The sequence below is a fragment of the Dendrobates tinctorius genome, unplaced genomic scaffold, assembly GCF_039654945.1.
Source record: "Dendrobates tinctorius isolate UK_male_01 unplaced genomic scaffold, ASM3965494v1 ptg000086l, whole genome shotgun sequence".
NCBI classification, from domain to species: domain Eukaryota; kingdom Metazoa; phylum Chordata; class Amphibia; order Anura; family Dendrobatidae; genus Dendrobates; species Dendrobates tinctorius.
This window is the reverse complement of record NW_027361754.1, coordinates 18,645,452-18,667,009: the sequence shown is the minus strand read 5'-3', so window position 1 is coordinate 18,667,009 and position 21,558 is coordinate 18,645,452. Positions and strand designations below refer to the sequence as shown.

Sequence of the window (21,558 nt, the reverse complement as noted above, 5' to 3'; positions counted from 1 at the left end):
TTCACCATTGTCACGGATCATCAAGCTCTCCTTACAATTTTTGGAAATCACAGAGCTAATTTGCCTGCACGGATCGAACGATGGGGTCTACGTCTACAGGACTACAATTACAAAATTGTTCACAAGCCTGGAAAATATAGCAATCCTGCTGATTATCTCTCAAGACATCCTGTGAATGATGATATACCGGGGCATTCCTCCATGGAAGAATACATACGATTTGTGGCAGCTCACGCCGTACCAAAAGCACTTTCTGTTGATCAGTTTGTGAATACAACAAGTGACAAGACACTCTGTGCCTTAATACAAATCATCCAAAATCGAAGGTGACATGAAATTCAAAAGGAAAAATTTCCTGATTCTGGGACTGATCTGAAGGAATTAAAACTATTTTCAAATGTACGTGAGGAATTGTCAGTCACTGAAGAGCACCTCATCCTTCGAGGTACCAAACTGGTTGTACCTAAGGCCTTGCGCAACTTAGTCATACAGATAGCACACAAAGGTCATCTAGGAATTATTGGTACAAAAAAGTTACTCAGAGAAAAAGTGTGGTTCCCAAATATGGATCAATTGGTGGAAGAGAAGATTAGACACTGCTCCACTTGTCAATTAATTACTCCATCATGAAGTTTAGAGCCACTACAAATGTCTCCATTACCTACTGCTGTCTGGGAGGAAGTGGCCGTCGACATATATGGACCATTACCAAATGGCCAATACATTCTAGTAACAATTGATGAATATTCTAGATACCCTGTTGTTTCGTTCATCTCTTTGACGTCGGCTAATGGTGTCATACCAGAACTGGACGACATATTCTCTGCATATGGCACTCCAAGAGTAGTTAAAACAGACAATGGACCTCCATTCAATGGACATATATTTACACAGTTTTCTGAATACTTAGGGTTCAGCCACAGGAAAATCACACCTTGCTGGCCGCAAGCCAATGGAATTGTAGAACGTTTCATGCGCACTATGGGGAAACGAATCAAGGCAGCTAGTCTGGAGCACACCCCACTGAAACAGTCACTATACAAATTCTTGCGCAATTACCACAATACACCACATTCCACCACTAATGCTGCTCCATCTCATCTAATGTTCAGCAGAACTCTTCGCATACGGATCCCTGATGTGACCAGCCATCCCCTACCAAGTGACTCTTCAGTGTCATCAACAGATTTCTCTAACAAGCAAGCCATGAAACATTATGCAGAAAGAAGGCGAAGGGCACAGCCAAGTGCCTTCAAAAGAGGTGATATCGTTGTTGTGCGTCAAAGATCAACCAACAAAATCTCAGCTGTATATAGTTCAGCAAAATATAATGTTACTGAGAGAAGAGGCAACATGGTCATGGCTGAGCGAGATGGACACTCTATAACCCAACATTCCTCACATTTTAAAATCATACCGCCGAACAATGGTAATGAACTCCCACCGGTGGAAGATTTGGCACCCGACGGGGGAGAGGGCCAACAGTGGGTAGTTGATCGGTCAGCAATGGACACCCCCAATGAACCCAGACATTACCCTACATGGGAAAGAAGGGCTCCATTGAGACTTATTGAAGAGATGTAATTAAAATGCCTGATTTGGAAATGAACAATTAAGACAATGCAGACATATGTTTTTTCTTGGATGTTTTCTTCTTTTCTTTTTCTTCTTTTCGCGTTGTTGCCTTGTCAATATTTTTTTTTTGAGGTTGTTAGTATGTAAAATAGAAAAAAAAAAAAAAAAAAAGAGGAATGATGTAATGTATAATGATCTGACCTGTCTCTTTAAGAAAGGAAATCTTGTGACTGGAAGGAAATAGACAGAAAGTGGGTTGGGAGAGTTTCAGTTTTAGCCTGAGGAGAGAAATGTTATGCTGTGTGCTGGAGGAAGAAGGAGAAGAATAAAATACAGTTAAAGCGTTCTCTCTTCAATTCCTTATACGTTGTGGACATTACAGGGCCCTAAGAGTCAATGCTGATTGCTTCCGGACCAACCACTGACCCGGCTTTTGGAGGCATCTGACAATGGGACAACACTTCACTCGAGCACATGGAGAAAAAATGAACATCAGCATATCATTACTTCATTTTATTTCAGGCAATAAAACCAGCTGGGCCTCTATTTCTTTTAGTGAACATCAGGCAGTAAATATTTTAATATATACATTATTTAAAAATAACCAAAGACATGTAATAAGTGATGTAATTAATTCATGAATAATAAATATGAATAATAAATACCATTGTGCATTATCAAATATCTTACACTGCAATATATAAACAGGTATATGTATGTAAGGAAAGCATGCAAATGTAACTGTTTTAGGGTAAGTTCACACTAAGCGCTTTTTTTTGCAGAAAAACCTGCTCTCTTGGCAGGAAAGAAATTGCTGAAAAAGCATGTTTTCCTTGTTTTTTCATGCATTTTTTGCGGCAGTGTTGGCATGCTAGATTTGTCTCTTGTAAATGCTGATAAGGTTTATTGTTGAAAAAAAAAGTCCTATGCTATAGAATCAGCAAAAACATGATACCTACGTTTCTGGTGCGTGTTTTTCAGCGTTTTTCAACACTCATTCAAGTCAATGAGTAAAAAACGCTGAAAGAAGTGACATTATTATTATTACATTATTATTATTATTATTATTATTATTATTATTTATTATCATAGCACCATTTATTCCATGGAGATTTACATGTGAGGAGGGGTATACATAATAAAAAACAAGTAGAGTAATCTTAAATAATACAAGTCGCGATTGGTACAGAAGAAGAGAGGACCCTGAAATTTCATAGGCTTTGCTGATACTGTAAACCGCAGCAGAAAATTAGCATAAAGAAGCGCGGCAAAAACGCCCAGTGTGAACTTAGCCTTATTATCAACCATTAAATTTTAAAGTCTCTTCTTGTGGGAATTGATAAGTTTTCTATATCTATGATATTCAATTATCGCATACCACTGTGAATACAGGATGTTATTATTATGTTTTCCATTTAGTTTAGCAATAATTGGCAGGTGTCAATGGTCCAGGTATCATGGACTCAGACTGATTGCTATAGAGTATTTGTCAATTGTGAGATAAACTGACATAAAAACACATGAACTTAATTTATTTAATATTTAACTCACACAGACAATAAGCTAACGAAACAACGCAATTTGCAGTAAAAGACCCATTAATTTACTACCAAAGCATTGGGGGGGGGGAAAGAGTTCTAAACTGGAATTTTCGTATAACATTTTGCCACAAAGTACTATTTAGAAAGAATTTTATCATTCAATTCTTGAAAGCAAAATACTGATGGGAAATATAAAGATGTTCTCCTATTCTCTTTCTGATATTACTGACCTCAATTCTGTATTCCAAAAAGCAACATATGGCATATGCGTTAACCTTATGCTTGATTATAAGCAGACTATATACTATCATGAGTTCTTACAACATAATAGAAACTAAGTAATTAATAGAACTAATTAATATTTAGAAATGAAACTTAGGAGACCTATACTGTGTGCAGAATTATTAAGCAAGTTGTATTTGAGTGGATTCTTTTTATTATTGAACAACAACTATGTTCTCAATCAACACAAAAGACTCATAGATATCAAAGCTTAATATTTTTGGAAGTTGGAGTGGGTTTTTTTAGATTTGGCTATCTTAGGAGGATATCTGTTTGTGCAGGTAACTATTACTGTGCAGAATTATTAGGCAACTTAATACAAACCAAATATATACCCATCTCACTTGTTTATTTTCACAAGGTAAACCATTATAACAACACAACATTTAGAAATAAACATTTCTGACATTCAAAAACAAAAAAAATCAGTAACCAATACAGCCACCTTTCTTTATGATGATACTCAAAAGCCTTCCATCAATAGATTCTGTCAGTTGCTTGATCTGTTTATGATCAACATTGCATGCAGCAGCCACCACAGCCTCCCAGACACTGTTCTGATAGGTGTACTGTTTACCCTCCCTGTAGATCTCACATTTTATGAGGAACCACAGGTTCTCTATGGGGTTCAGATCAGGTGAACAAGGGGGCCATGTCATTATTTTTTCTTCTTTTAGACCTTTACTGTCAGCCATGCTCTGGAGTATTTAAATGCATGTGATGGAGCATTGTCCTGCATGAAAATCATTTTTTTCTTGAATAATACCAAGTTCTTCGTGTACCACTGCTTGAAGAAGGTGTCTTCCAGAAACTGGCAGTAGGTCTGGTAGCTGAGCTTCACTCCATCCTCTACCCGAAAAGGTCCCACAAGTTCATCTTTGATGATACCAGCTCATATCAGTACCCCACCTCCAACTTGCTGGAGTCTGAGTCGGAGTGGAGCTCTCTGCCCTTTACTGATCCAGCCTCGGGCCCATCCATCTGGCCCATCCAGAGTCAATCTCATTTCATCAGTCCATAAAACCTTAGAAAAATCAGTCGTAAGATGTTTCTTGGCCCAGTCTTGACGTTTTTTCTTATGTTTCTGGTTCAAAGGTGGTCGTTTTTCAGCCTTCCTTACCTTGGCCATGTCCCTGAGTATGGCACACCTTGTGCTTTTTGATACTCCAGTAACGTTGCAGCTCTGAAATATGGCAAAACTGGTGGCAAATGGCATCTTTGAAACTTCACGCTTGATTTTCCTCAATTCATTGGCAGTTATTTTGTGCCTTTCTTTTATCAACACTCTTCTTGCGGCCCTGTTGGATATTTGCCATGAAACGCTTGATTGTTCGGTGATCATGCTTCAAAAGTTTGGCAATTTCAAGACTGCTGCATCCCTCTTCAAGACATCTCACAATTTTTGACTTTTCAGAGTCCCTCAAATCTCTCTTCTGACCCATTTTGGCAAAGGAAAGGAAGTTGCCTAATAATTAAGCACACCTTATATAGGGTGTTGATGTCATTAGACTACACCCCTCCTCATTACAGAGACGCATATCACCTGATTTACATAATTGGCAGTTGGCTTTCAAGCCTATACAGCTTGGAGTAGAACAACATGTATAAAAAGGGTGATCAAAATACTCACACCTAATAATTCTGCACACAGTGTATATAGGGTGTAGTTCTCTGTCATCTGTATCGTACCTGTTTACATCATCCAGGGTTTTTTTACCATTGTGGTAGTGCTAGGTGCACACATTCCATTGTAACTCACACTTTTTCTAATAATGGCAATTCCAACCATTATAGAATAAAACAATATATTAATTGTAATTCTAAGAATGTTAATTATTTGATCAGATGTACGAGTTTCAATCTTAGTTATGTGGGATGCACCACACGTAATTTGAAAGTAATGATTTCAGAACATATTACAGATATCTGTGACTAGCTCTAATTTATCCTTTTCTTCCAAACATTTTATCTCCCATCATCGTAGGAATACTGCATCTCTGAGCATTACCGGTATAGAGAGACTGATGACATCACCAAGGGGTGGAGATATTAAAAAATTGCTGAGAACACGAGAGACATATTGGATTTTCTACCTTGGAACCTGTTCTCCTGAAGGTCAAAATGCCCGCATGCAGATAATGTATCATTATTAATGTGCAGCTGTTGTGTGTTCTTTTGATTATTCATTTTTTGTTGCTATTTTTAATTTTTTTTTACATTTTTGTAATGTTGGCTCTAATTTTGTTGGGAATGTTTCACATTTGATTTTAATTACCATGATTTATGCCAATTGTCCTCACTGGATGTTCTGGTGTATAAAACTCCCATATTGTCTTTGATATGCAGCTTTGAGAAAGAACACTGGGTTGTGTTCGAAACGCGTAGCGCTGCTACCATTGTCCATGTGAACAGTTTTTAACATGATTCTTTTTATATAATAAATTTTGGATCAAATGGGAAGCTGGAGCATTGTTTTCTTTTTTTCTCCATATGTTTTAACCTTATCCTTGATTATAACCAGACTATGTACTATAATGAATTCTTACAACATAATAGAAACAAAGTAATTAATAGAACTCATTCATCTTTAGAAACAAAACTTAGGAGACCTATATAGGGTGTAGTTCTCTGTCGTCTGACGGTTCTGCAGCTGGAGAGCTTCGGTAAGTACATTCATTATTGCAGAGTCCATGCGGCATCTCTTCTGTTCTGGTTACCAGACTGCTCCAAGGGGATAACAAAGAAAAGCAATATTAATAGAGAGGAATCAAGCTCCATTTGAACTTACATCAATGTTATACAATTATTAGCATTCTTGAAATTCAGACATTTTTAGGAATTCTGCATTTAACACCTTCCCGAAAAGTAGATTTTTCCATTTTTAAGCTTTCTTTTTTTTCTTCCCCTTCTTCAAAGTCACCTTTTTTTTTTCTTTTCTCTATGTAGCTGTATGAGGGCTTTTTTGACGGGATGAATAGTAGTTGAATGATACCATTTATTTTTCTTTACTATGTACTACAAAAATTGGGAAAAATTCTATTAGGGAAGAGATGGTTAAAAACATGCAATTTTTTTATGTTGTGGGTAACTATAACCTTGTACCATTATTTTCCATGCCATGTAAATTGTATATTTTTTTATTTAAAAAAAATTGTACATTTGGAACTATATATACATCCAATACTCCTTAGTAATAAATCTTAAACAGGTGCTACAGTTCTTTAGCGTTTTTTTCCGGCACATTGATACCCAAACTATTTGATGCAGGGAATTTCAAAAAAACCTAACCATACAAATTTGGAAGCTGTGAGAAATTTTGGGCATGAGAGTAGAACACTTCCCTTCATTTTGAAATCTGTAAGGTTGGACAGTGGAAGTTATGGTAAGATGGTGGTGTGTGCCTTTTAACATATTGTAAGGTACAAAGGCCTTGGGTAGTATAGTAGGTCAATCCACTCAGAGATGTTCGAAGGAATGTACTGTAGTTATCTAATAAAACAGTTCTACAACTTTACAAGGCAACAAGATTGATTGTTGCAATGTTTTACAAGAATCAATGAGCTTAGTGGTTTCAAAAATTTCACAAGAGCCAGCAAGGTAGAGAGTTGGCCTACAAAGAGTTGAATGATACCTATTAGACTTCCTCATCTGCTGGCAACCTCTTCAGCAGCTCCTTCTTCACTCTATCATAGTCTTTGTGTCACTTTCCATGCAGCAGAGCACACTGTGACATATTTGGTGCAGCCCACTCTCTTGGTTGCCTCCCTTTGCATCAGTACCATACAACAGCTTGTCTTCCAATCTTACGCACTCCTGAAGTTTCCTTATACAGCCATTGCATATCAGGCTCTCACACTCAGGCAGCATTCTCTTCATCTCTGATAAGGCACTCCTCTTAACACGTGGGCACACAGAGTCTCTCTGGTGAGAAAAGTCTCCACTTATTTTATCATCTAACTATCAAACACAAGCTTCACTCACAGTTATGGCAATCATCTCCCCTTCTCTAATGGTATGCTCACATGTGAGTGGGCCAGTCTCCTTCACCTGGGAAAAGTTACACTAATTACCGAACAGACTTCTTAATTTGCTCCTTACTCACCATAACTATACCCCTAGAAGCCAAGGCATTTCTCCCCTCCTATACAAATTCTGACAATTTTTTTTACATTTAGGCTATGTGAACACGTTGCAGAATTGCCGCGGAAATTTCTGCGGGAATTCTGCAACCCACATTTTAACTAGCATTTTGCAAGCGTAATGAGCTTGTAGAATGCTAGCGTTTTCCAAGCGATCTGTAGCATCGCTTGGAAAACTGATTGACAGGTTGGTCACACTCGTCAAACATAGTGTTTGACAAGTGTGACCAACTTTTTACTATTGAGGCTGCCTATGCGGTATCTGTAGTAAAAAGATATAAAGTTAAAAATAATAAAAAATGGTGTTATTCTCACCTTCCGGCGTCCCGCGCAGCGTCCTCGATCCTCGAGATGCTCCTGGCAACTCCCATTCCCAGCGATGCTTGCGTCAATGACCTTTGATGACATAGCATCACGCTAGACTGCTACGGTATCGCGAGACCGCGACTTCATCAAAGGTTATTGTCGTAAGTAGAGTTGAGCGATACCGTCCGATACTTCAAAGTATCGTATCGGATGGTATCGGCCGATCTTTAAAAAAAGTATCGGTATCGCCGATTCCGATACCGGAAGTCCCATTCAAGTCTATGGGACTTCCGGTATCGGAATAAGAAAAACCCTTTCCTGCCCTTGTACAGCCTCTCTGGGGTCTGTACGGGCCTTTCGGGGGGCTGTGCCGGCCTGCCAGGGGGTCTGTGCAGGCTCCGGTGGTCTGTGCCGGCCTGCCGGGGGGCTGTGCTGGCCTGCCGGTGGTCTGTGCAGGCTCCGGGGGGCTGTGCCGGCCTGCCGGGGGGCTGTGCCGGCCTGCCGGGGGGCTGTGCTGGCCTGCCGGGGGGCTGTGCCGGCATCGTCCGATGGGACTACAAGTCCCATCGGGCGATGCCTGCTACCATGACAGTGATTGACACATTAGCCAATGATGGGACAGTAGTAGTCCCATCATCCGGCTAATGTGTTAAATGTAAAAAAAAAAAAAAAAAATACATGCTACATACATACAACATGCATACTACATACATGCTACATTCATACTACATACATGCTACATTCATACTACATAAATACTACATGCAACATACATACTACATATATACTACATACATACTACATATATACTAAATGCATGCTACATACATACTGCATGCTACATACATACCACATACATACTACATGCATGCTACATGCATGCTACATGCTACATACATAACACATATATACTACATGCATGCTACATACATACTACATGCTACATACATACCACATACATACTACATGCATGCTACATACATACTACATGCATGCTACATACATACTACATGCTACATACTACATATATACTACATGCATGCTACATACATACTACATGCTACATACTACATATATACTACATGCATGCTACATACATACTACATGCTACATACAACATATATACTACATGCATGCTACATACATACTACATATACTACATGCATGCTACATACATACTACATGCTACATACATACTACATATATACTACATGCATGCTACATACATACTACATGCTACATACATACTACATATATACTACATGCATGCTACATACATACTACATGCTACATACATACTACATATATACTACATGCATGCTACATACATACTACATATATACTACATACATACTACATACATACTACATGCATGCTACATACATAACACATATATACTACATGCATGCTACATACATACTACATGCTACATACATACCATATACATACTACATGCATGCTACATACATACTACATGCATGCTACATACATACTACATACTACATATATACAACATGCATGCTACATACATACTACATGCTACATACATGCTACATACATACTACATGCTACATACAACATATATACTACATGCATGCTACACACATACTACATGCTACATACTACATGCATGCTACATACATACTACATGCTACATACATACTACATATATACTACATGCATGCTACATACATACTACATGCTACATACATACTACATGCTACATACATACTACATATATACTACATGCATGCTACATACATACTACATGCATGCTACATACATACTACATGCTACATACATACTACATATATACTACATGCATGCTACATACATACTACATACATACTACATGCATGCTACATGCATACTACATATATACTACATACATACTACATACATACTACATGCATGCTACATGCATGCTACATACATAACACATATATACTACATGCATGCTACATGCTACATACATACCATATACATACTACATGCATGCTACATACATACTACATGCATGCTACATACATACTACATACTACATATATACTACATGCATGCTACATACATACTACATGCTACATACATACTACATGCTACATACATACTACATATATACTACATGCATGCTACATACTACATGCTACATACATACTACATATATACTACATGCATGCTACATACATACTACATACATACTACATGCATGCTACATACATACTACATACATACTACATGCATGCTACATACATACTACATGCTACATACATACCACATACATACTACATATATACTACATGCATGCTACATACATACTGCATGCTACATGCATGCTACATACATACTACATGCTACATACATACCACATATATACTACATACATACAATACATTCATACAATACATACATAGACATACAGTACATATAACATAGAGTAACATACTTACCAATACTTGTCACATTGTTCCCCGAAGCCATTGTCTTTTCCGGAATAAATATTAACATAACAAACCACAAAAATACTCACCCACGATCCGAAGCAGTCCACGAGTGTGTCCCACGACGATCTTGGGTAGAGAACTGCAGCATCAGATGATGCTGCCGTTCTCTACGGGCTGCAGGAATCCAATGACGGAAGGTAGGTATCCTTCCGCACTGTATTCCTCCGCCACTTAAAAAAAAAAAAAGTCCCTAGTCTCACTTTATGCCATTGCTGTGTGGGAATTTCCCACGCAGCAATGGCATAAAGTGAGACTAGGGACTTTTTTTTTTTTTAAGTGGCGGAGGAATACAGTGTGGAAGGATACCTACCTTCCGTCATTGGATTCCTGCAGCCCGTAGAGAACGGCAGCATCATCTGATGCTGCAGTTCTCTACCCAAGATCATCGTGGGACACACTCGTGGACTGCTTCGGATCGTGGGTGAGTATTTTTGTGGTTTGTTATGTTAATATTTATTCCGGAAAAGACAATGGCTTCGGGGAACAATGTGACAAGTATTGGTAAGTATGTTACTCTATGTTATATGTACTGTATGTCTATGTATGTATTGTATGAATGTATTGTATGTATGTAGTATATATGTGGTATGTATGTAGCATGTAGTATGTATGTAGTATGTATGTAGCATGCATGTAGCATGCAGTATGTATGTAGCATGCATGTAGTATATATGTAGTATGTATGTAGCATGCATGTAGTATATATGTATGAATGTATGTAGCATGTAGTATGTATGTAGTATGTATGTAGTATGTATGTAGCATGCATGTAGCATGCAGTATGTATGTAGCATGCATGTAGTATATATGTAGTATGTATGTAGCATGCATGTAGTATATATGTATGAATGTATGTAGCATGTAGCATGTATGTAGTATGTATGTGGTATGTATGTAGCATGTAGTATGTATGTAGTATATATGTAGTATGTATGTAGTATGTATGTAGCATGCATGTAGTATATATGTAGTATGTATGTAGCATGTAGTATGTATGTAGCATGCATGTAGTATATATGTAGTATGTATGTAGCATGTAGTATGTATGTAGCATGCATGTAGTATATATGTAGTATGTAGCATGTAGTATGTATGTAGTATATATGTAGTATGTATGTAGCATGTAGTATGTATGTAGCATGCAGTATGTATGTAGCATGCATGTAGTATATATGTGTTATGTATGTAGCATGCATGTAGTATATATGTAGTATGTATGTAGTATATATGTAGTATGTATGTTGCATGTAGTATTTATGTAGTATGAATGTAGCATGTATGTAGTATGTAGTATGAATGTAGCATGTATGTAGTATGTAGTATGAATGTAGCATGTATGTAGTATGCATGTTGTATGTATGTAGCATGTAATTTTTTTTTTTTTTTTTTACATTCAACACATTAGCCGGATGATGGGACTACTACTGTCCCATCATTGGCTAATGTGTCAATCACTGTCATGGTAGCAGGCATCGCCCGATGGGACTTGTAGTCCCATCGGACGATGCCTGCACAGACCCCCGAAGCCTGCACAGCCCCCCGGCAGGCCAGCACAGCCCCCCGGCAGGCCGGCACAGCCCCCCGGAGCCTGCACAGCCCCCCGGCAGGCCGGCACAGCCCCCCGGCAGGCCGGCACAGACCACCGGAGCCTGCACAGACCCCCTGGCAGGCCGGCACAGCCCCCCGAAAGGCCCGTACAGACCCCAGAGAGGCTGTACAAGGGCAGGAAAGGGTTTTTCTTATTCCGATACCGGAAGTCCCATAGACTTGAATGGGACTTCCGGTATCGGAATCGGCGATACCGATACTTTTTTTAAAGATCGGCCGATACCATCCGATACGATACTTTGAAGTATCGGACGGTATCGCTCAACTCTAGTGGTGATGCAAAAACTATTTTTACAATAAAAAGCGTCTTTTAGCGTGCGACAGCTGCCAAACATAAAAACCGCCATAAATAGTAAATCAAACCCCCCATTATCACCCCCTTAGTTAGGTACAAATAATAAAACTAAAAGAAAATGTATTTATTTCCATTTTCCCATTAGGGTTAGGGCTAGGGTTAGGGCTCAGATTAGGGTTAGGGGTGTGTTGGGGTTAGGGTTGGAGTTAGAATTGGGGGTTTCCACTGTTTGGGCACATCAGGTGCTCTCCAAATGCAACATGGCGTCTGATCTCAATTCCAGCCAATTCTGCATTGAAAAAGTCAAATGGTGCTCCTTCCCTTCCAAGCTCTGCCATGCGCCCAAACAGTGTTTTACCCCCACATATGGGGTATCAGCCTACTCAGGACAAATTGCAAAACAACTTTTGGGGTCCAATTTCTCCTGTTACCCTTAGGAAAATAAAAAATTGGGGGCAAAAATATCATTTTTGTGGAAAAAAATTATATATTTTTTTTCACGCCCAGGCGTTATAAACTTTTGTGCAGCACTTGGGGGTTCAAAGTGCTCACCACACATCTCGATAAGTTCCGTGGGGGGTCTAGTTTTCAAAATGGGGTCATTTGTGGGGGGTATCCACTGTTTGGGTACATTAAGGGCTCTCCAAAGGCAACATGACACCCGCAGACCATTCCATCAAAGTCTGCATTCCAAAACGTCACTACTTCCCTTCCGAGCCCCGACGTGTGCCCATACAGTAGTTTTCTCCCACATACAGAGCCTTCAAACTTCACACAAGAGCAGGATTTATTAACAGATGCATAAATCTTACAAACCAAAAAGTTATGTTGCTCAGTTAAATTTTAATAAATTTTAAACATAAAAGTGTGGGTCAATTATTATTCAACCCCTAGGTTTAATATTTTGTGGAATAACCCTTGTTTGCAATTACAGCTAATAATCGTCTTTTATAAGACCTGCTCAGGCCGGCACAGGTCTCTGGAGTTATCTTGGCCCACTCCTCCATGCAGATCTTCTCCAAGTTATCTAGGTTCTTTGTGTGTCTCATGTGGACTTTAATCTTGAGCTCCTTCCACAAGTTTTCAATTGGGTTAAGGTCAGGAGACTGACTAGGCCACTCCAACACCTTGATTTTTTGCCTCTTGAACCAGGCCTTGGTTTTCTTGGCTGTGTGCTTTGGGTCATTGTCTTGTTGGAAGATGAAATGACGACCCATCTTAAGATCCTTGATGGAGGAGCGGAGGTTCTTGGCCAAAATCTCCAGGTAGGCCGTGCTATCCATCTTCCCATGGATGCGGACCAGATGGCCAGGCCCCTTGGCTGAGAAACAGCCCCACAGCATGATGCTGCCACCACCATGCTTGACCGTAGGGATGGTATTCTTGGGGTCGTATGCAGTGCCATCCAGTCTCCAAACGTCACGTGTGTGGTTGGCATCAAAGATCTCGATCTTGGTCTCATCAGACCAGAGAACCTTGAACCAGTCTGTCTCAGAGTCCTCCAAGTGATCATGAGCAAACTGTAGACGAGCCTTGACATGACGCTTTGAAAGTAAAGGTACCTTACGGGCTCGTCTGGAACGGAGACCATTGCGGTGGAGTTACTTATGGTATTGACTGAAACCAATGTCCCCACTGAACCAAACAGAATTCTGGTGGTTTGAGGGGTTGAATAATAAATGACCCTCTGAATAAACTTTTCACAATTTAAAAAAAATTAAACAAAGAAATAACATTCTTTTTTGCTGCAGTGCATTTCACACTTCCAGGCTGATCTACAGTCCAAATGTCACAATGCCAAGTTAATTCCGAATGTGTAAACCTGCTAAATCTGCAGGGGGTTGAATACTACTTGTAGGCACTGTATGGGGTGTTAGCGTACTCAGGACAAATTGGACAACAACTTTTGGGGTCCAATTTCTCCTGTTACCCTTGGGAAAATAAAAAAAATGGGAACTAAAAGATGATGTTTGTTGAAAAAATAAACACATCTAGATAAGTTCCTTGGGGGGTCTAGTTTCCAAAATGATGTCATTTGTGGGGGGTTTCTACTGTGTTGGTACATCAGGGGCTTTCCAAACGCGACATGGTGTCCGATCTCAATTCCAGCCAAAAACGTCAAATGGTGCTGCTTCCCTTCCGAGCTCTGCCATGCGCCCAAATAGTGGTTTTCCCCCACATGTGAGGTATCAGTGCACTGAGGACAAATTGCACAATAACTTTTAGGGTCCTGTTACCCTTGGAAAAATAAAAATTGGGAGTGAAAAGATCATTTTTGTGGAAAAAATATGATTTTTTTAATTGTGCCGCTGTACGTTATAAACTTCTGTGAAGCTCTTGTGGGTTCAAAGTTCTCACCACATATCTAGATAAGTTCCTTGGAGGGTCTAGTTTCCAAAATGGGGTCACTTGGGGGGGTTTCCACTGTTTAGGTACATCAGGGGCGCTCCAAACGTGACATGGCGTCCGATCTGAATTCCAGCCAATTTTGCATTGAAAAAGTCAAACTGCGCTCCTTCCCTGCTGAGGTCTGCCATGCGCCGAAACAGTGGTTCCCCCCACATATCAGGTATCAGCGTACTCAGGACAAATTGCACAATAACTTTTGCAGTCCAATTTCTCCTGTTACCCTTGGTAAAATAAAAAAATTGAACCTGAAGTATTTTTTTAGTGAAAAAAAGTTAAATGTTCATTTTTTTTTTAAATATTCAAAAAATTCCTGTGATGCACCTAAAGGGTTAACAAACTTCTTGAATGTGGTTTTGAGCACCTTAAGGGGTGCAGTTTTTAGAATGGTGTTACTTTTGGGTATTTTCTATCATATAGACCCCTCAAAGTGGCTTCAAATGTGATGTGGTCCGTAAAAATAAAATGGTGTTGCAAAAATGAGAAATCGCTGGTCAATTTTTAACCCTTAAAACTTCCTAACAAAAAAAATGTTGGTTCCAAAATTGTGCTGATGTAAAGTAAACATGTGGGAAATGTTACTTATCAAGTTTTTTGTGTGCCGTATCTCTGTGATTTAAGGGCATAAAAATTCAAAGTTGGAAAATTGCGAAATTTTCAACATTTTCGCCAAATTTCCATTTTTTTCACAAATAAACGCAAGTTATTTGAATGAAATTTTACCACTAACATGAAGTACAATATGTCACGAGGAAACAATGTCAGAATCACCAGGATCCATGGAAGCGTTTCAGAGTTATTACCTCATAAAGGGACAGTGGTCAGAATTGTAAAAATTGGCCTGGTCATTAACGTGCAAACCACCCTTGGGGCTTAAGGGGTTAATCAAATATATTTGCCCTGGGACTATTGCTCTACCTGTGGAGAGCTATTTTCACCTCAGCTGCGACACACCAGCAGTCTCAGGGGAACAACACTGCAGCGCTGGTCGCCTCTGACCAGAATAGCACATGTGGCGTCACTTATTTAGCCATCTATAAACTTTATCTTCATTTTTACCACACTTCAACATTACACAACTTTCCCCCTATTTTATTTACTTAACGCCCTAGGGCCATGGACCGGGTCGCCACTGCCGTGTGTCGGAGAAGTGATTTCTATGTCTCCTCAGGTAGAGCTCAGGAGGAGCTTTTGCCTAGGTACCTAGGATTGGGAGAAATAAAACGAGAGACACAGGTAGCTTGTCTATCAAGTAAATCTCCTTTATTGGGGGGGTCAGGGTAGATCTTTTATAGCCCATCAGAAGAGGAAATGAACAAATATTGACAATTCCGTTACATTGTGTCATGATCCAGGATGGGGTTTGTCTTTGGCCCGTCCTGGTCAGACAGGGGATAATTGTTTCTGCCTCTCTCTGGCAGAGGGCGGCTATTTAATGCTCACTTGACCTAGGTCCGGTGTCAGTTATACTCCTGCCCTCGGCTGAGTTAGTTGACCTCCTGCGTACGTGTGCCTTGTGCCTGATAACTTGTTGCTTGTTTGGTTTTAATCCTGTTCTGTCCCTGTTACGAGTTCTGCCTGTCCCTCTTGCACTGCGCTACCTCTCTGTGTATGACCCTCTGCCTGTGCCTTGACTATTCTCTGCTCGTCCCCCTTGTACCGCACAGCCCTCTCCGTGTACGAACCCTCACTTGTCTGACCTGCGTTTTCCTCTACTACAGTTGCCCTGCAGCAGGTACATTACATCATCTGCAGCTATAGGACGCTAAGCCCCGCCCCCGGCAGTCACATGATTGTAGGTCCTGGGACTCCTTACTACTTTCAGTGCCGAAGGTCCTTGTCTGCTTGAACCATCACTACAATGTTGGACCACGCGCTCTCGCATAGTGTGGGTAAGTCACCCTGCTCTGCGTGGCAGTTTGCCGACGCTGACAGGGTCCTGACATTAGAGTCCTGACATTATAACTGACCATTAGCATTTTTTTTCTCCGCTCCCCTTCTACTGTGTGTGTGATGGATCCTATGCACGCTCTTTCTGAGCAGGTAAAGCACCTGACTCAGATGTCTCAGAAACTCCTGGGGGAACAATTAGCCCTGACTCAGTCTCAGCAGCTGATCGCTGACACTGTGCAGGGGGTTTTATCATCAGGGGCTCAGGATGTTACATTAGTTTCCCCTGAGTCTCCGGTTAAGTTACCGGATACCTTTTCTGTAGATAAAAAGGAATACATTTCCGAGAGTCTCCGTAAGGGACACATTCGTCCTTCTGTCTCTTCCGTGGCAGCGGGGTTCATTTTCGTAAAGAAAAAAGACGGTGGTTTGCACCCATGCCTTGATTTTCGAGAGTTAAATAAGATAACTGTGAGAAATACGTATCCCCTTCCACTTATTCCTGATTTGTACAACCAGTTGTCCGGAGCTAAGTGGTTTTCGAAGTTAGATCTACAGGGAGCGTATAACCTTATCCGAGTCCGGGAAGGAGATGAGTGGAAAACTGCTTTTCTCACTATTGAAGGGTTGTTTGAAAATTTGGTCATGCCTTTCGGTCTGACCAATGCTCCAGCGGTCTTCCAAAATTTCATCAATCACGTGTTCTCTGATTTTATTGGACGTTTTATGGTTGTGTATTTGGATGACATACTGATCTACTCACCTGATAAACAGGCTCACATTGGTCATATTCGGGCAGTTCTCCAAAGGCTTCAGGAGAACTGTCTCTTTGCTAAACTAGAGAAATGTTTATTTTTTGTTCAGGAACTGTCTTTTCTGGGATTCTTTGTGTCTGCTGAGGGGTATCGCATGGATCCTAATAAGTTGCAGGCCATTGTCGATTGGGTTTAACCTAGTGATTTGAAGGCTCTGCAGCGTTTCCTAGGATTCGCCAATTATTATCGCAAATTTATAAGGGGGTTCTCACAGGTGGTTAAACCCCTCACAGACATGACTCAAAAGGGAGCCGATATCAAGAATTGGTCAGCTGCAGCGATAGTGGCGTTTCAGTTTTTAAAAAAATGTTTCATGCTTATTCAACCGGACCCGTCTGAACCATTTATTGTTGAGGTGGACGCATCAGAGGTGGGGGTGGGGGCGGTATTGTCCCAGGGACCTGCCACTTTGACTAATTTGAGACCCTGCGCCTTTTTCTCGAAGAAATTCTCCCCTGCGGAGAGAAACTATGATGTTGGGAATCGAGAACTTCTGGCCGTGAAGTTGGCCTTTGAAGAATGGAGGCATTTTTTTGGAGGGGGCTGTCCATCCTATAACCGTAATTATGGACCACAAGAACCTAGCTTACATTGAATCAGCTAAAAGGTTGACTCCTAGACAGGCTAGATGGTCACTTTTGCTTTCCCGATTCCACTTCTCTATCACTTTTCGGCCAGGATCCAAAAATGTCAGAGCTGATGCCATGTCACGCAGTCTAGATCTGGTGTCCCCCCCGAACATCCATCCTGCATTCTTCAGCCCGGGGTGTTGGTGGCAGGTATTTCTAATATGTTGGAACGTGAGATTCGGGAAACCCATGTACTGTCATGATCCAGGATGAGGTTTGTCTTTGGCCCGTCCTGGTCAGACAAGGGTTAATTGTTTCTGCCTCTCTCTGGCAGAGGGCGGCTATTTAATGCTCACCTGACCTAGGTCCGGTGTCAGTTATACTCCTGCCCTCGGCTGAGTTAGTTGACCTCTTGCGTACGTGTGCCTTGTGCCTGATAACTTGTTGCTTGTTTGGTTTTGATCCGGTTCTGTCCCTGTTACGAGTTCTGCCTGTCCCTCTTGCACTGCGCTACCTCTCTGTGTATGACCCTCTGCCTGTGACTTGACTATTCTCTGCTCGTCCCCCTGGTACCGCACAGCCCTCTCCGTGTACGAACCCTCGCTTGTCTGACCTGCGTTTTCCTCTACTACAGTTGCCCTGCGGCAGGTACATCATCTGCAGCTATAGGACGCTACGCCCCGCCCCCTGCAGTCACATGATCATAGGTCCTGGGACTCCTTACTACTTTCAGTGCTGCAGGTCCTGTCTGCTTGAACCATCACTACAGTGTTGGACCCCGCGCTCTCCCATAGTGTGGGTAAGTCACCCTGCTCTGCGTGGCAGTTTGCCGATGCTGACAGGGTCCTGACATTAGAGACCTAACAATTGTGTAACAATAGGCAAAATGAATTAGCGTTTACACAATAATTGGCAAAAAAGATAAGTTATATAACAATATGTCAACTATATCCTAGGATATGAGATAACTTTAATTAGATGTGGGGGAAACATGGGAGGGTTTTGGCATTTCCTTTAGGTCAATTTAACAATTCGTGGAACCATATCCTGTTAGGGCATTTGGCCAAGAAGATATTTGGCCTCAACATATTTAGACATCATTCAAATATAGAAGAGGGGAATTTGGAGCTGACTACTGGCAAAAGTATTCAACCACGTAGACAGATGATAACACGTGATACCGTCCCCCATTGAGGTCAACGGGCCTGGTACCGAGTACCCCACGGTCCTGAGCGGGGCGCTCCATATGTACCAAAAAAACTGATGTGTGAAGGAGCTTTAAGTCTGATTGTTTGTTGGTGGTGAGATAACACAGATTAATTCTTTAGTCTTACCTTAGACTATAAACAGACTACATACGCTGACTAATTATAGCAGGAAATAAAGATCTTTTTACAGGAAATCCCCAGCAGATGTTTAGAAACGAAACTTTGTAAAACTATATAAAGTTTAGTCCTCTGTCGCTCACCACTCCTGCAGCAGAAGAGCCCTGGTAAGTGCATTTTTTCCTCTGTTTTTTCATTTGAGTGTTCAAAAAATATATTATAGGAATGGCAATGTTAATAGAAAAGATATCTATGGATACATTGATACTATCGGATCATTGGTAAACTTGACATTTCTTCATTTAAACTTGCTGTTAGTTTGCCTAACACCCCATCATAAGGGTATATTTACTTTTTCTGTCTGAAAAATCTATATTTAAAGCTACGTATTTTTCTTGCGTTTTTGATATGTGTTCTTGATGCTGTTTTCATGTGTACATCAGGAGAACCCCATGAATTTTTCAAGAAGACACTTAAGGAAACTCAGTATTTTTTTAAGCATCTTTCATATTGCTTTTTCTGGTTATTTCCTGAGCAGTTTTCAGACATCTTTGGCCACTGGCATTTTTTTGGTAAGTGTTTTCGCATAGTTTTTGTGGTCTTTTTTATTGTCATTTTCCGGTCTTGTTTTTTTTTCCCGCTCCAATAATGAAGAAACTGCTAGTGGTTTTTTAAGCAAAAGCAATGGCAAAACACTCCAGAAAACATCCAGTCATCTTCCAAGCATCTTTTGAGTTTTTCTATTCACCGGTCTTGTAAAGTACAAAGTGTCTAATGAGCGGATAAAAAACCCCAGAAGAATGGACGTTACTTCTTTTAACCAAGTTTATGGAATCCTAAAGTAGTTAAAAAAAACACTGAAATGCCTGAACCTGTGCACAGAAAGTCATTACTATGTAGAACTGCATATGTTCATTATTTTAAGCTTTTTAGGGTAGTTTTTCGGACGATTTCTGCACCATGTGCACTAAAGGGGCTTTTTCCCTATTAAATTGTATATAAAACTTATTAAAAAAAAAAAAATCAAAGCATTTTGTCATGGGAATTTTGGAGCGGAATTTGTCCTAAAATTCCAGCAGTAAAAAAATTCATAACAAATGTGCCTGTGCTGCGTTTGTTATTTTTTGGTAGATTTGATGCAGATTTTTCTATATATGGCAAAAATGAATTGAAAATGAAAAATTTTTGTGCTGAAAATTTCCACTGTTTGTGAAAGAGAGACGTAAAATCTTCTCTACGTAACTGATACCTCAAATCTGCACATAAGATCTGCGCCATATAATGTAGTAGATGTCACCTGCAGTCCTATGTAACAGCACAGATAACACAGTGATAACTCTCTGTACAGAAAATGTTGTAGCTGTCACCTGCAGTCCTATGTAACACCACAGATAACACAGTGATATTTCGCGGAGCACAGATAATGTAATGCCACAGATACTCATCCTCTGTACCCATTTACAGTAACCTTGCCCCGTCTGTGCCTCCACATGGTAGTAATGGCATTCTAAGCCCATACTCAATATTAGCGGCCCCATTTTCCGATCACAATAGTGACACCTTTGCATAACCACACTGTAAAAGTGCTCCTTTTGTTCCTCCACACAGTAATAATGCGCCCTTTCCAAGAGGAAAAGAGCCTCTTTTATTTATGCCTCACATGTTAATAGTGCCCTCTTTGTGCCTCACACAGTAATATTGCCCTCTATGTGATCCTACACAGTACTAGTGGTTCTTCATTGTCTCTATGTGGTAATTGCACCACTCTGTGCCCCTACACAAAAATAATACCCCCTCTGTAGCCCTACCCAGTAATATTGCCTCATTTCTGCTTCCACATGGTAATGGTGCCCCTTTGTGCCTCTACACAGTAATAGTAGCTCCAGTGTGCATCTACACGCTAACAGTGCTTCTCTGTACCCCAACATGGCTATATTACCCCCTCTGCATATTCACAGGGAATTAGTGCCCCCTCCCCTCTTTGCCTCCACATAGTGCCCCCTTTGTATCTCCATATTGTAATAGTGCCCACTCCCCCATTTTGCTTGCACACAGTAATAGTGCCCTCTTTGTAGCGCCACATGGTAAGAGTACCCAAATTTTAGTTCTATAAAATAATAGTGCCCTTTTTAGTTACAAGAGGTAATAGTGTACCCTTTGCAACTCCATACAGTAAAAGAGCCGCCTCTGTGCCCCCATATGGTAAACATGCAGAGTTTGTGCCTCCATGCAGTAACAGCGCCCATTCTGTTTCTCCACGTGGTAATAGAGCCCTTGTTTGGGTCCCCATACTATTCTCTCTCAGG

General features: G+C 40.5%; 1 protein-coding gene across 1 annotated transcript in view; it reads left to right on the top strand.

Moving 5' to 3' along the window:
* Positions 1-21,558, top strand: part of LOC141098030 (uncharacterized) — a 305,679-nt gene that overhangs the window by 282,784 nt on the left and 1,337 nt on the right. The gene's annotated exons all lie outside the window — the stretch shown is intronic.